The following is an 11,852-nucleotide window of genomic DNA, read 5'->3' as shown; positions in this document are numbered from 1 at the left end:
TCATTTTTTGAATATAAATACCCAGAAGTTGGGGTTGCTGAATCATATGGTAGTTCTACTCTCAATTTTTTGAAGAATTTTCATACTATTTTCCATAATGGCTGTTTTTTTACCAATTTCTATTCCCATAAACAGTGTACAGGGCTCCCTTTTCTCCACATTTTTGCCAGAATTTGTTATCTTTTGTCTTTTAAATAATAGCCATTCTAACAATTGTGAGGTGATGGCTCATTGTGGTTTTGATTTGCACCCCTGGTTATTAGTGATGTTGAGCATCTTTTCATATATGTTGGCCATTTGTATGTCCTCTTTTGTGAATTGTCTATTTAGGTCTTCTGTTCATTTATTTTTTTTATATTGTTTCAATTTTTGCTATCAAGTTGTAGGAATTGTTTATATATTTTGGATATTAACTTCTTATTATATATGTGGTTTACAAATATTTTTTCCCATTCTGTAGGTTGTCTGTTCACTCTGTTAATTGTACCTCTGCTGTGTAGAAGCTTTCTGGTTTAATGTTGCACCAAATTGTTTATTTCTGTTTTTGTTGGCTATGTCAACAAAACAGTACTTGGTGTCATATCCAGAAACTCATTGCCAAGACCAACATCAAGAAGCATTTTCTCCATGTTCTCTTCTATTAGCTTTATGATTTGGGATTTTATGTTTAAGTCTTTAATCCATTTTTAATTGATTTTGTAAATGGTTAGAGATAAGAGTTTAATTACATTCCTTAGCTAGTATCTATCCAGATTTCCCAACACTTGTTTATTGAAGAGATTGTCATTTCTTCATTGTCAAGGACACCATAAGAAAAGATAACTATTGGTCAAATTCCTGTTGAACATAGATGTAAAAGTAATCAAAAATACAAGCAAATTGAATTCAATATAATTCAACCTATAGACTATGACCAGATGGGATTATTTATCCCTGGGATACAAGAATGATTCAATATACCACATTAACAGAATGAAAGAATTCACATGATTATCTCAATAGATGCAGAAAAATAATTAGATAATTCAGTACCCATTTATGATAAACTAATCAAAGAGGTGAAATACTTATACACTGAAAAGTACAAAACATTGATGAAGGAAATTAAGAAAAACAGATAAACAGAAAGACACTTCATGTTCATGGATTAGAAGAATTAGTTGTTAAAATGTCTATACTACCTAAAGTGAAAGTGAAAGTAAGCAGAGTCACTCAGTCATGTCCAACTCTTTGTGACCCTGCGGACTACAAGTAGCCTACAAGGCTGTTCTGTCCATGGGATTTTCCAGGCAAGAGTCCTGGAGTGGGCTGCCATTTCCTTCTCCAGGAGATCTTCCCAACCCAGGGATCAAACCTGGGTCTCCTGCATTGTAGGCAGATGCTTTACCATCTGAGCCACCAGGGAAGATGGCTATACTACCTAAAGTGATCTACAAATGCAATGTAATCTCTATCAAACTACCAGTTAAATTCTTTACAGAAAAACAAATCCTATAATTCATATGAAACCACAACAGGCTTGGAAGAGCCAAAGCAATTTTGGGCAAGACAATCATCACACATCCTGGTTTTAAAAATATATTAAAAGCTACAGTAATCGAAATGGTATGATATTATCATAAAAAATAGACACAAAGACCAATGGAACAGACTAGAGCTCAGAAATAAATCCACACATTTGTGGTCTACTGATCTTCCACAAGGGTGCCAAGAACACAAATGTAAAAGAGTTTTACATAACAAGGCATCATTTTCTGTAGCACAGAGCATCTCTTTTTCTGTTTTCCTTTTATGTATCACAAACTCGCATTGTCTTCAAAACAGTATCAGGTTACATGGGGGCACAGAATGTTTTAGGGTATTAGTAATACATATTACTCTTAAATATGTAAAGTGTCACAACATGCATGTAACATGAAATTATCTTTATGTTGACAATGAGATGAACATAATCTTAGAATTTACATAGTTTCATTTTTTTATAAAAATAATGAGATGTAATTGGATTTTCATATTATTAAATATAAATTCCAGCTCTATATGTTAAATCCAAATTTTCATATTCACATGACGTATTTGTCCTTTTAATAATTTAAAATTTTAGAATAAATACAACGAATTAAATACTTATTAATGTAAATAATTTAAAGTTTTTAGAAGAAAGACACTTTCGAAAATACACAAGAAAAATATTTTAATCATTTTACATTTATTTTAAAATTCTGAAAATATATAACCGTATTTCATGTGCTTTTTAATGCAATTACCATGTACTTTACAATCCTAATTTAAATCATTACTGTCAAGAGAACAAAATTATTTGAAAGATCTTGATCACAACAATAGAATTCATGATTTTACTGAAATAAAAACAAAAAATATAAATTTAAGGTAAAAAGATGTGATGATTTTGAGTTATGTATTTCTTTATTTATTACTCATGAAAACTCTGCTGCTTGCCAATTATCAGTTCACTCAGGTAGGCATAGTAATTAAATTATTGGTATCTGCCAATTCCAAAATATAAAAGTGATAGCTTTATACGTACTTTTCTTAATTTGGGGTTATAAAGATATATATCTTAAGACAGGATGATAGAATATACTGAATTTAAAAGTTTAGCTTGATACCTAAGTTTAAAATATTTGAATATAAGGAGTGTATGCTTCCATTCGCAGGGTGGCCCTAGACCAACCTTGGGGTAGGCCTACAGATCCTGGTCCCAGGTGCTAAACTCTTTTCTGCTTCATTTTATTTTGTGGCTGTTCCAGTCAACCTATACCTTATCTCTGACCAACAGGTCACTACAATGGTTTACCTGTAGATTTCAACTCCACCACAATTTTGATGTGAACTCAAAATATTGCTTCAGTTAATCCAGTTCATAGTCACTTATTTTCATAGTATTCCATGAAAGCTGGGTTGTACCTAAAATTTGTCAGCTATTGTACTTGCAAGGGTATCATTATTTACAGGAAGTAGTTCAAAATCAAACTAATTAAAATTAAAATCCCAACTGTGAACACATCTATAAACATCTAATAGTTTTCAGTTTATGTTTTCGTAGCAAAGCAATGAAGCACCATGTACGCTGCTCCATACTGTGGGAGAAATGTGATCAAAATTGCTTCTACAGAAAATGTGACTTGCACAAAACGATGCGATTCTATGGGAAGAACATACATGATCAGTTTTTTTTTTAACTCCTTCCAAGATGGATAATTTCATGATGATGGATTATTATAAAAATTTCCAGATTTTATCAGATTTTATAGATAAGGTTTCCAACAGCTAGAATGCCAATATTTTGAAGGAATAGCAGATGGTATCTGCTACAATGTGCTCTGATAGTTGGTCAATACTAAATATGACATACACCCACAATATTTAAATTTGGAATTTTGTTTTTAAGGAAAAATATGTGAAAATAAATTTTACCCAAGGCCTCCAAATATATGACTCATTAATAGCTTTACAACACAATCTCCAAATATATTAAGTTGAACTGAAAACTACTGAAAGAAACAAGATCAAGCAGAATCATCCATGTGTGTGCCAATATACATAAAATATTAGGTCATATATTAGTAAAAAAACAGGATGCACTGGTAAACTGCAAGGAAATGGGGCAGAGCTAGAAGGACAAGTACCAAGGAATAGACCCCTGAACCATCTTCATGGAAGAGTAAGTTGTAGAGTAATTGCACAAAATGTTTTACTGGAAGAAAGTCTAGCCTTTCCACAGACTATGAAATAGCAAAGGGTATCTCAACAGTACTTGTATTTCCAGGATAAGCAGAAAGATGCTAATAGGAACTGACTACCAGGCTTAACTAAGAAAATATGGACCTTAATGGCCACTCTTTATTGCAAGGAGTACTTGACCACTATACTATATAGAAAATTGCTTTTTCTAAGAAATTAAATTTTCTTTAACAAAAACAACTAGACCAGATATTATCATACACATACATATGTATGTAAACATGCACTTACTAGATTTAAACTGAAAATAAACATTGTAGGCAGTAGGTGTGTTAAGGAAATATGCACAAACATTCATAACTAAATACATGTGCTTCAGAAATAACATTTAAAAAATATAAATTCTAGAGTTTTCTGTCCTATTATCCACACACTCTTCTCCTACTCATTTGACTGGCATTCTATATATCTTAGAAGAGTAATAACCCAGAAGAAAAACAAGGAATTAATACTGAAAGAAATTATGTTTTAATTTCTGCACTGAATATAGATACAACCCACATAAAGCAAAGTTCTCTGAAATCCTCAATTACTTTTAAGACTATAAAGTGTCTGCTGAGCAACATATCTGGGAATCAAAGCTAGGAACCAAGATGGTTCCAAATCACTACTTATGTGGAACTGAAGAGGACCTGTTAGAGAACTTTCATCAAAAAATTTATTCATTTACCATTTATACAAGTATAACAAACAATAAAATAACTTCAGTATTTAAGTGACATTCTCAGTTCAATTCAGTCGATCAGTCATATCTGACTCTTTACGACTCCATGGACTGCAGCATGCCAGGCTTCCCTGTCCATCACCAACACCTGGAGTTTGTCCAATCTCATGTCCATTGAGTCAGTGATACCATCCAACCATCTCATCCTCTGTCATCCCCATCTCCTCCTGCCCTCAATCTTTCCCAGCATCAGGGTCTTTTCAAAGAAGACAGCTCTTCACATCAGGTAGCCAAAGTATTGGAGTTTCAGCTTCAATATCAGTCCTTCCAGTGAACACCCTGGACTGATCTGCTTTAGGATGGACTGGTTGGGTCTCCTTGCAGTCCAAGGGACTCTCAAGAGTCTTCTCCAACACCATAGTTCAAAAGCATCAATTCTTTGGTGCTCAGCTTTCTTTATACTCCAACTCTCATATCCATACATGACTACTGGAAAAACTATAGCCTTGACAAGACGGACCTTTGTTGGCAAAGTAATGTCTCTGCTTTTTAATATGCTGTGTATGTGGGTCATAACTTTCCTTCCAAGGAGTAAGCATATTTTAATTTCATGGCTGAGTCACCATCTGCAGTGATTCTGAAGCCCCCCCGCCGAAAAATTAAAGTCTGACACTGTTTCCACTGTTTCCACATCTACTTGCCATGAAGTGATGGGACCAGATGCCATGATCTTCATTTTCTGAATGCTGAGCTTTCAGTTAACTTTTTCACTCTCCTCTTTCACTTTCATCAAGAGGCTCTTTAGTTCTTCACTTTCTGCCATAAGGGTGGTATCATCTGCTTATCTGAGAATATTGATATTTCTCCCAGCAATCTTGATTCCAGCTTGTGCTTCTTCCAGCCCAGGCTTTCTCAGGATGTACTCTGCATTTAACTTAAATAAGCAGGGTGACAATATACAGCTGATGTACTCCTTTTCCTATTTGGAACCAGTCTGTTGTTCCATGTCCAGTTCTAACTGTTGCTTCCTGATCTGCATACAGGTTTCTCAAGAGGCAGGTCAGGTGGTCTGGTATTCCCATCTCTTTTCATAATTTTCCACAGTTTATTGTGATCCACACAGTCAAAGGCTTTGGCATAGTCAATAAAGCAGAAATAGATGTTTTTCTGGAACTCTCTTGCTTTTTCCATGATCCAGCGGATGTTGGCAATTTGATCTTTGGTTCCTCTGCCTTTTCTAAATCCAGCTTGAACATCTGGAAGTTCACAGTTCACATATTGCTGAAGCCTGGCTTGGAGAATTTTGAGCATTACTTTGCTAGCATGTGAGATGAGTGCAATTGTGCAGTAGTTTGAGCATTCTTTGGCATTGCCTTTCTTTGGGATTGGAGGATGGCCACCGCTGAGTTTTACAAATTTGCTGGCATACTGAGTGCAGTGCTTTCACAGCATCATATTTTAGGATTTGAAATAGCTCAACTGGAGTTCCATCACCTCCACTAGCTTTGATCATAGTGATGCTTCCTAAGGCCCACTTGACTTCATATTTCAGGATGTCTGGCTCTAGGTGAGTGATCACACCATCATGATTATCTGGGTCGTGAAGATCTGTTTTGGTACAGTTCTTCTGTGTATTCTTGCCACTTCTTCTTAATATCTTCTGCTTCTGTTAGGTCCATACCATTCCTGTCCTTTATTGAGTCCATCTTTGCATGAAATGTTCCCTTGGTATCTCTAATTTTTTTTTTAAGAGATCTCTAGTCTTTCCCATTCTATTATTTTCCTCTATTTCTTTGCACTGATCACTGAGGAAGGCTTTCTTAGAGTGACATTCTAGTTGTTAGTTAGTTTGGATAGAATATATGCAGGCTCTGGACTAACTACTGCAAACCATTTAAAAACAGAATTATAGTTTAATCCAAGGGTCATCTTACTTCATTTACAAAAGTTAACTTTGATCCTTACAGAACTGGAGAGGGATCTACTATGTAACAAGAAGTAAACTTGTATTTTAGGATGTTTCTCATGTGGCAGTGAGTTCCGATATACTCTTGGATTTCATGTCAGCTCTTGAAGCTTGTTGGAAAACCTGGGAATAAATGATCTTTTAACTTTTGAAGCAGCTATTTCAGATAAAGCTTTATTTATATAATAGGAGAGAAAAAGAAAAATGTTTCAGCCAACTACATATATCCTATAGGTATGAAAGCCAGTTCAGTGATAGAATAATGATTACTTTTGGCTTCTGAACAGTGTATCTACCATACTGGACATGAGCCTCTTTGTGTTACATGATAAATAGTAAATGGGGTGAGAGGGTAAAGTTGCCAAGGCTTAACGGACCATAGTGGACACACATTTGAAAGAATTGAATGAGTAAGCTCTAGCACACTAGTGCATGTTCTGTTAACTCGAGATAGAACACATCTATCATATCCCAACAACAATTCATCATAATACGGTTCCTTTCAGCCTTTGACCAGTAATTTGGACATGATCTTCCTAAGGGAGAAGAGCATTTGTAGATGAGGCTTCATATTATATTGATGGATCTGTTAAATTAGATTTTTCCTAGTAGCTATTGAGCAATTGAGCTACTAAAATTCAACCTCCCTCCTCATCCCCCTTGCCTAGAGCTTTTGTGTACTTCATCACATACAATTACCAGAACTAGAGTACTGCCCGCAACAGTCCTATTGAAATTAAAAAGGAATGTGACACACAGTATGAGAGACTTCTTAAACTCCTCCCAGCATGATGAAAAAGGATGTCCTTTATCCATATTCTTTCATGAAATACATCTACTAAACAATGGCAACATTACCAGATCCAGGGAAATCATTATAACTGTTCAATCCACAGATAAGACAAGTAAGATCTGCTTAAATGATTTATTGAGCACTTTCTGGGTCAGGCATGGTGCCAAGTATTTTACATCCATTTTCTATGTGATCCTTAGAAAAATCTTATAAGGGTTTTACTGCCATCATACCAATTTTATAGGTGAGGAAATGGAGGTTCAAAAAGGTTAAATAAATTGTCCTATATCTCAAAGTTAGTAAATGGAAGAGGCTAGGATGTTAATTTTTTTCAGTTATAATTATTTTACAGATTAACCAATGTGCTTATTAATTCATTAGCTGTATTCTGACAAGTGAGATATGCTTGGATTAAGGATTCACATTCCAGGTAAAAACCACAAATTACACTCAGCTAAGCTACTTAAAATAACAAAATACACATCTGAGTGGAAAGATTATTGTCTGACACTAATTTCAGGAGTTATTTCTATGAAACCAAAAGTGACTTAAATGTCTGTCTATTGCTAAGGCAACAAAAGAAATCATACATGAAATCTATTCATAATGAGCACAAATATAGCAATGATTCCTTGGTTAAACTCATTCTTGACAGTTTTGGAAAACAATAATAGAATAGGGTGTTTAGTGGAGTGAAAGCAGAGTCAAGGAAAAATAAACGTAGGCTTTAGACTAGATATACCTAACTTTACTGCTGATGAGCTATGTAAATTTGGGCAGGGAATTTAAACTTTCTGAGCCAGTTTCCTCATCAATAAAGTGGGGATCCGACTTCCTGAATGGCATGGATATTGTTAGGCTTAGTGGACTGCATGGAAAGGCCACTGTGACATGGTGTGTCTCACACAATCCTTATTCATCATAAAATTCTCTAGAATGAACTACATCAAAATAATACACTTTACTGTCTGAGGCTGAAAATCTGTATGCCAGGAAAAGAAAAAAGCAGGCATTACAATAAATTTGGAAAAACTGAATTAGAAGACACAGTGTACCTACTACTAAACGTTCTTTAAACCACAGGTGAAAGAGGGGAAAAAAATCTAAGTTCTCTGTACTTCTTACAATCTTAATACTTCAAAGAGGAATGCTATTCACAATGTGTACTTTTAGTAAGAAGTTATATTGGTAGAGGGAAAAAAAGACCATGAATAAGAAAGGAAAAACCTGAAGTTTTCAATTCTAGGTTTACACTGCACACACTATTTTTTCCAATCCTCTGCTATTTGTTATAGGTCTGATATACTAAGAAAGAGTTTTGGAAGAATTCAAGGCTTCAGCTCTGAGTAGTTCCGTGAAACTGTTAGTCACTCAGTTGTGTCCAACTCTGTGAATCCGTGAGCTGTATCCTGCCAGGCTCCTCTGTCCATGGATTCTCCAGGCAACACTGGAGTGGGTAGCCATTCCCATCTCCAGAGGATCTTTCTAACCCAGAGAACAAAGCTGGGTCTGCTGCATTGCAGACCGCTTCTTCACTCTCTGAGTCCCCAGGGAAGCCCTGGTTACCGAGTAGCTCTGGCACCCTAGACTAGTCATGAATTCTGAGATGGTTCTTCTATAAAACGAACATTTGAATCATTTCCACTAATTCTACAGTTTCCACCAGCTATGAAATTCAATACCTATGAACTTGTAATTTTAGTAACTGTCAGTGAACAGATTCCAGTAGGACATAAGTGAAAAGTGTTTATTAAAGCATTTGAAGGAGATTCCAAAATATGCCCATAAGAAATCAAATCTTGTGCATAACAACTTTAGCTAGTTTCAAAATAAAATACAATAAACTATATTAGATTAAACATATAAGACAAAATGAAATACTGTTGGGGTGCCTTTGTAAGTATAAGGTATGGCAAGCCAATAAAATTGGAATTTCAATTTATGTTATAGTAAAATCAGCTTTGTCAGTTTATATTGATATGTTTAATGTGTTTGTTATATGAAAATCATGTTTCATTAATTTATTTCATAAAGGCTATAAATGTTTGTACCTAAATAACCTGGGCTCTATGCTAGCTCTAAGAATGATACCAGTGATTAAATATTTCACCTTTTAATAGGAATAGATGTTAATTACATAAATAATGATAAGTACTACAAAGGAAGAATTAAAACTGCAATGTGAAAAATTAACATAAAGTCTGATATAGATTGTGGATTTATGAAGACATTTTTGAGGAAAGGACTTCATACCAAGTTGCAAACCATAAATGAAAAATTGAAAAAAAAGAGTAGAGGGAACCTGAAAATACTATATACTGTATGATTCCAATTATCTGACATTCTGGAAAAAAGCAAATTCCAGAGACAGGCAAAAAGATTATTGGTTGACAGGAGTTATAAGAGAGGGAAAGATGAATAGGCAGAGCACAAAGGGCTTTTAGAACAGTGAAACTACTCTGTGATACTATAATGTTGAATACATGTGACTGTGTGTATTAGTCACTCAGTTGTGTCGACTCTGAGACCCCATGGACTGTGGCCCACCAGGATCCTCTGTCCATGGAATTCTGCAGGCAAAACTATAAACTTGTCCAAACCCACACAGGTGTACAACATCAAGAGTGAATTCTATTATAGGTTATGGACTCTGTGTTAACAGTGATGTGTCAATGTGAACCCTATCATTTATAAAAAATGTATCACTCTGATGGGGGGATACGGATAACAGAAGAGGCTATGCATGTTTGGAGGGGAAGGAACCTATGGGAAATACTTGAACTTTCAGCTCAAATTTTGCTGTGACCCTAAAAGTGCTCCAAAAAAAGTATATTAAAAAACACACAGAAGAAGATTCAAGATGTGCAGGACTTGAAACAGGAAATTTTTAAGTATTTGAAATAGAAGACATGGGTTTCTTGTCATTCTAAGACAGTCTTATCCATCTAAGATATTTCTCAAGTTAAATATGAGCTGTGAATGAATTCTAAACTAAAAACTATAATCTAAGGCATTAAGTGCTCATGCAAAAGTATTATGATAAAATGCTCTCTAAAAATTATACAGATTTATTCTGTAGTACTTGTTACCTAAAGTTTTAAATTATATATGTGTGTATATGTATATGTTTTATATGTTTATATATATACACACATATATAGATATAATAGGACTTCCCTGGTGGCTCAGTGGTAAACAATCCACCTGCCAATGCAGGAGCCAAGAGTTTGACCCCTGGGTCAGGAAGTTTCCCTGGAGAAGGAAATGGCAGCCCACTATAGTATTCTTGCCTGGGAAATCCCATGGACAGAGGAGACTAGGAGGCTATAGTCCACGGAGTCACAAAAACAGTCAGACATGACTTAGTGATTAAGACACAATATAGACTTAACAAGTACCATCTCTAAAACTCCATACAACTTCAGTTCAAAAAGAGATACAAGGTAAACTAACATCTGTCTCAGTTTCTAATATGACATAACAAATGAACCCAAAACTTAGTGACTTAAAAACATTTATTAAACCACTGGGTTCTATGAATCCAAACACAGGCAGGGGTGATGTGTCCGTATCATATACTCAAAGCTGCTTTTTCCCCAGTAGTCATGTATGGATGTAACAGCTGGACCATAAAGAAGGCTGAGTGCTGAAGAACTGATGCTTCTGAATTGCGGTGCTAGAGAAGACTCCTGAGAGTTCCTTGGACTGAATGGAGATCAAACCAGTCCATCCTAAAGGAAATCAACCCTCAATATTCACTGAAAGGACTGATGCTGAAGTTGAAGCTCCAATATTTTAGCTACCTGATGCAAGAAGCTGACTCACTGGAAAAGATCCTGATGCTGGGAGAGATTGAAAGCATAAGGAGAAGGGGTGACAGAGGATAAGATGGCTGGATGGCATCATCAAGTCAATAGACATGAGTTTGAGCAAACGTCAGGAGAAAATGAAGAAGAAGGGAGCCCTGGTGTGCCGTAGTTCTTAGGGTTGTAAAGAGTCAAACACAACTTAGCTACTAAACAGCAACAACAATGTCTCAAACTAGGAATATCTGAAGCTGGGGCTCATTTGTCAGCTGAGGGCTAGAATCCTCCAAAGCCTCCTTAACTCACATATCTGGTGCCTGAGAGGGAATAACTGAAAGATGACGACTGCTGGCTGTAGCTCCTAAATACGGCCCCACCACATGGCTTTGCATCCTCCCAGAATGTTGACTTAACAAGTAGTCAGACTTAAGAAGTAGCCAGCCTTCTTATATGGACTCTTTGAACTCCAAACATAAATATTCCAGAGAATAACGTAAAATCTCCATCACTTCTGGGGACTTGGCCTCTAAATTAATGCACTTTCATTTCTGCTATGTTCTGTTAGCCATAAACAGTTTGTATAGTACTAGTATTAGTCGTTCAGTCATGTCCAACTTTTTGCAACCCCATGGACTGTAGCCCACCAGGCTCATCTGTCCATGGGATTCTCTAGGCAAAAATACTGGAGTGGGTTGTGCTATTGCTAAGTCATTTCAGTCATGTCCAACTCTGTGCGACCCCACAGACGGCAGCCCACTAGGCTCCCCCGTCCCTGGGATTCTCCAGGAAAGAACACTGGAGTGGGTTTCCATTTCCTTCTCCAATGCAGGAAAGTGAAAGTGAAGTCGCTCAGTTGTG

At 35.9% G+C, this 11,852-nt stretch overlaps 1 non-coding gene across 1 annotated transcript; it reads right to left on the bottom strand.

Annotated features, from left to right (window-relative positions):
* Positions 1 to 1,333: 1,333 nt before the first annotated feature.
* Positions 1,334 to 1,405, bottom strand: TRNAC-ACA. Its single transcript has one exon. It is a non-coding gene; the product is annotated as a tRNA-Cys (tRNA).
* Positions 1,406 to 11,852: the final 10,447 nt, after the last annotated feature.

The sequence above is a fragment of the Oryx dammah genome, unplaced genomic scaffold (genome assembly GCF_014754425.2).
Source record: "Oryx dammah isolate SB20612 unplaced genomic scaffold, SCBI_Odam_1.1 HiC_scaffold_3, whole genome shotgun sequence".
In the NCBI taxonomy this organism is placed as follows: Eukaryota; Metazoa; Chordata; class Mammalia; order Artiodactyla; family Bovidae; genus Oryx; species Oryx dammah.
This window is presented reverse-complemented; position numbering and strand designations above follow the sequence as displayed.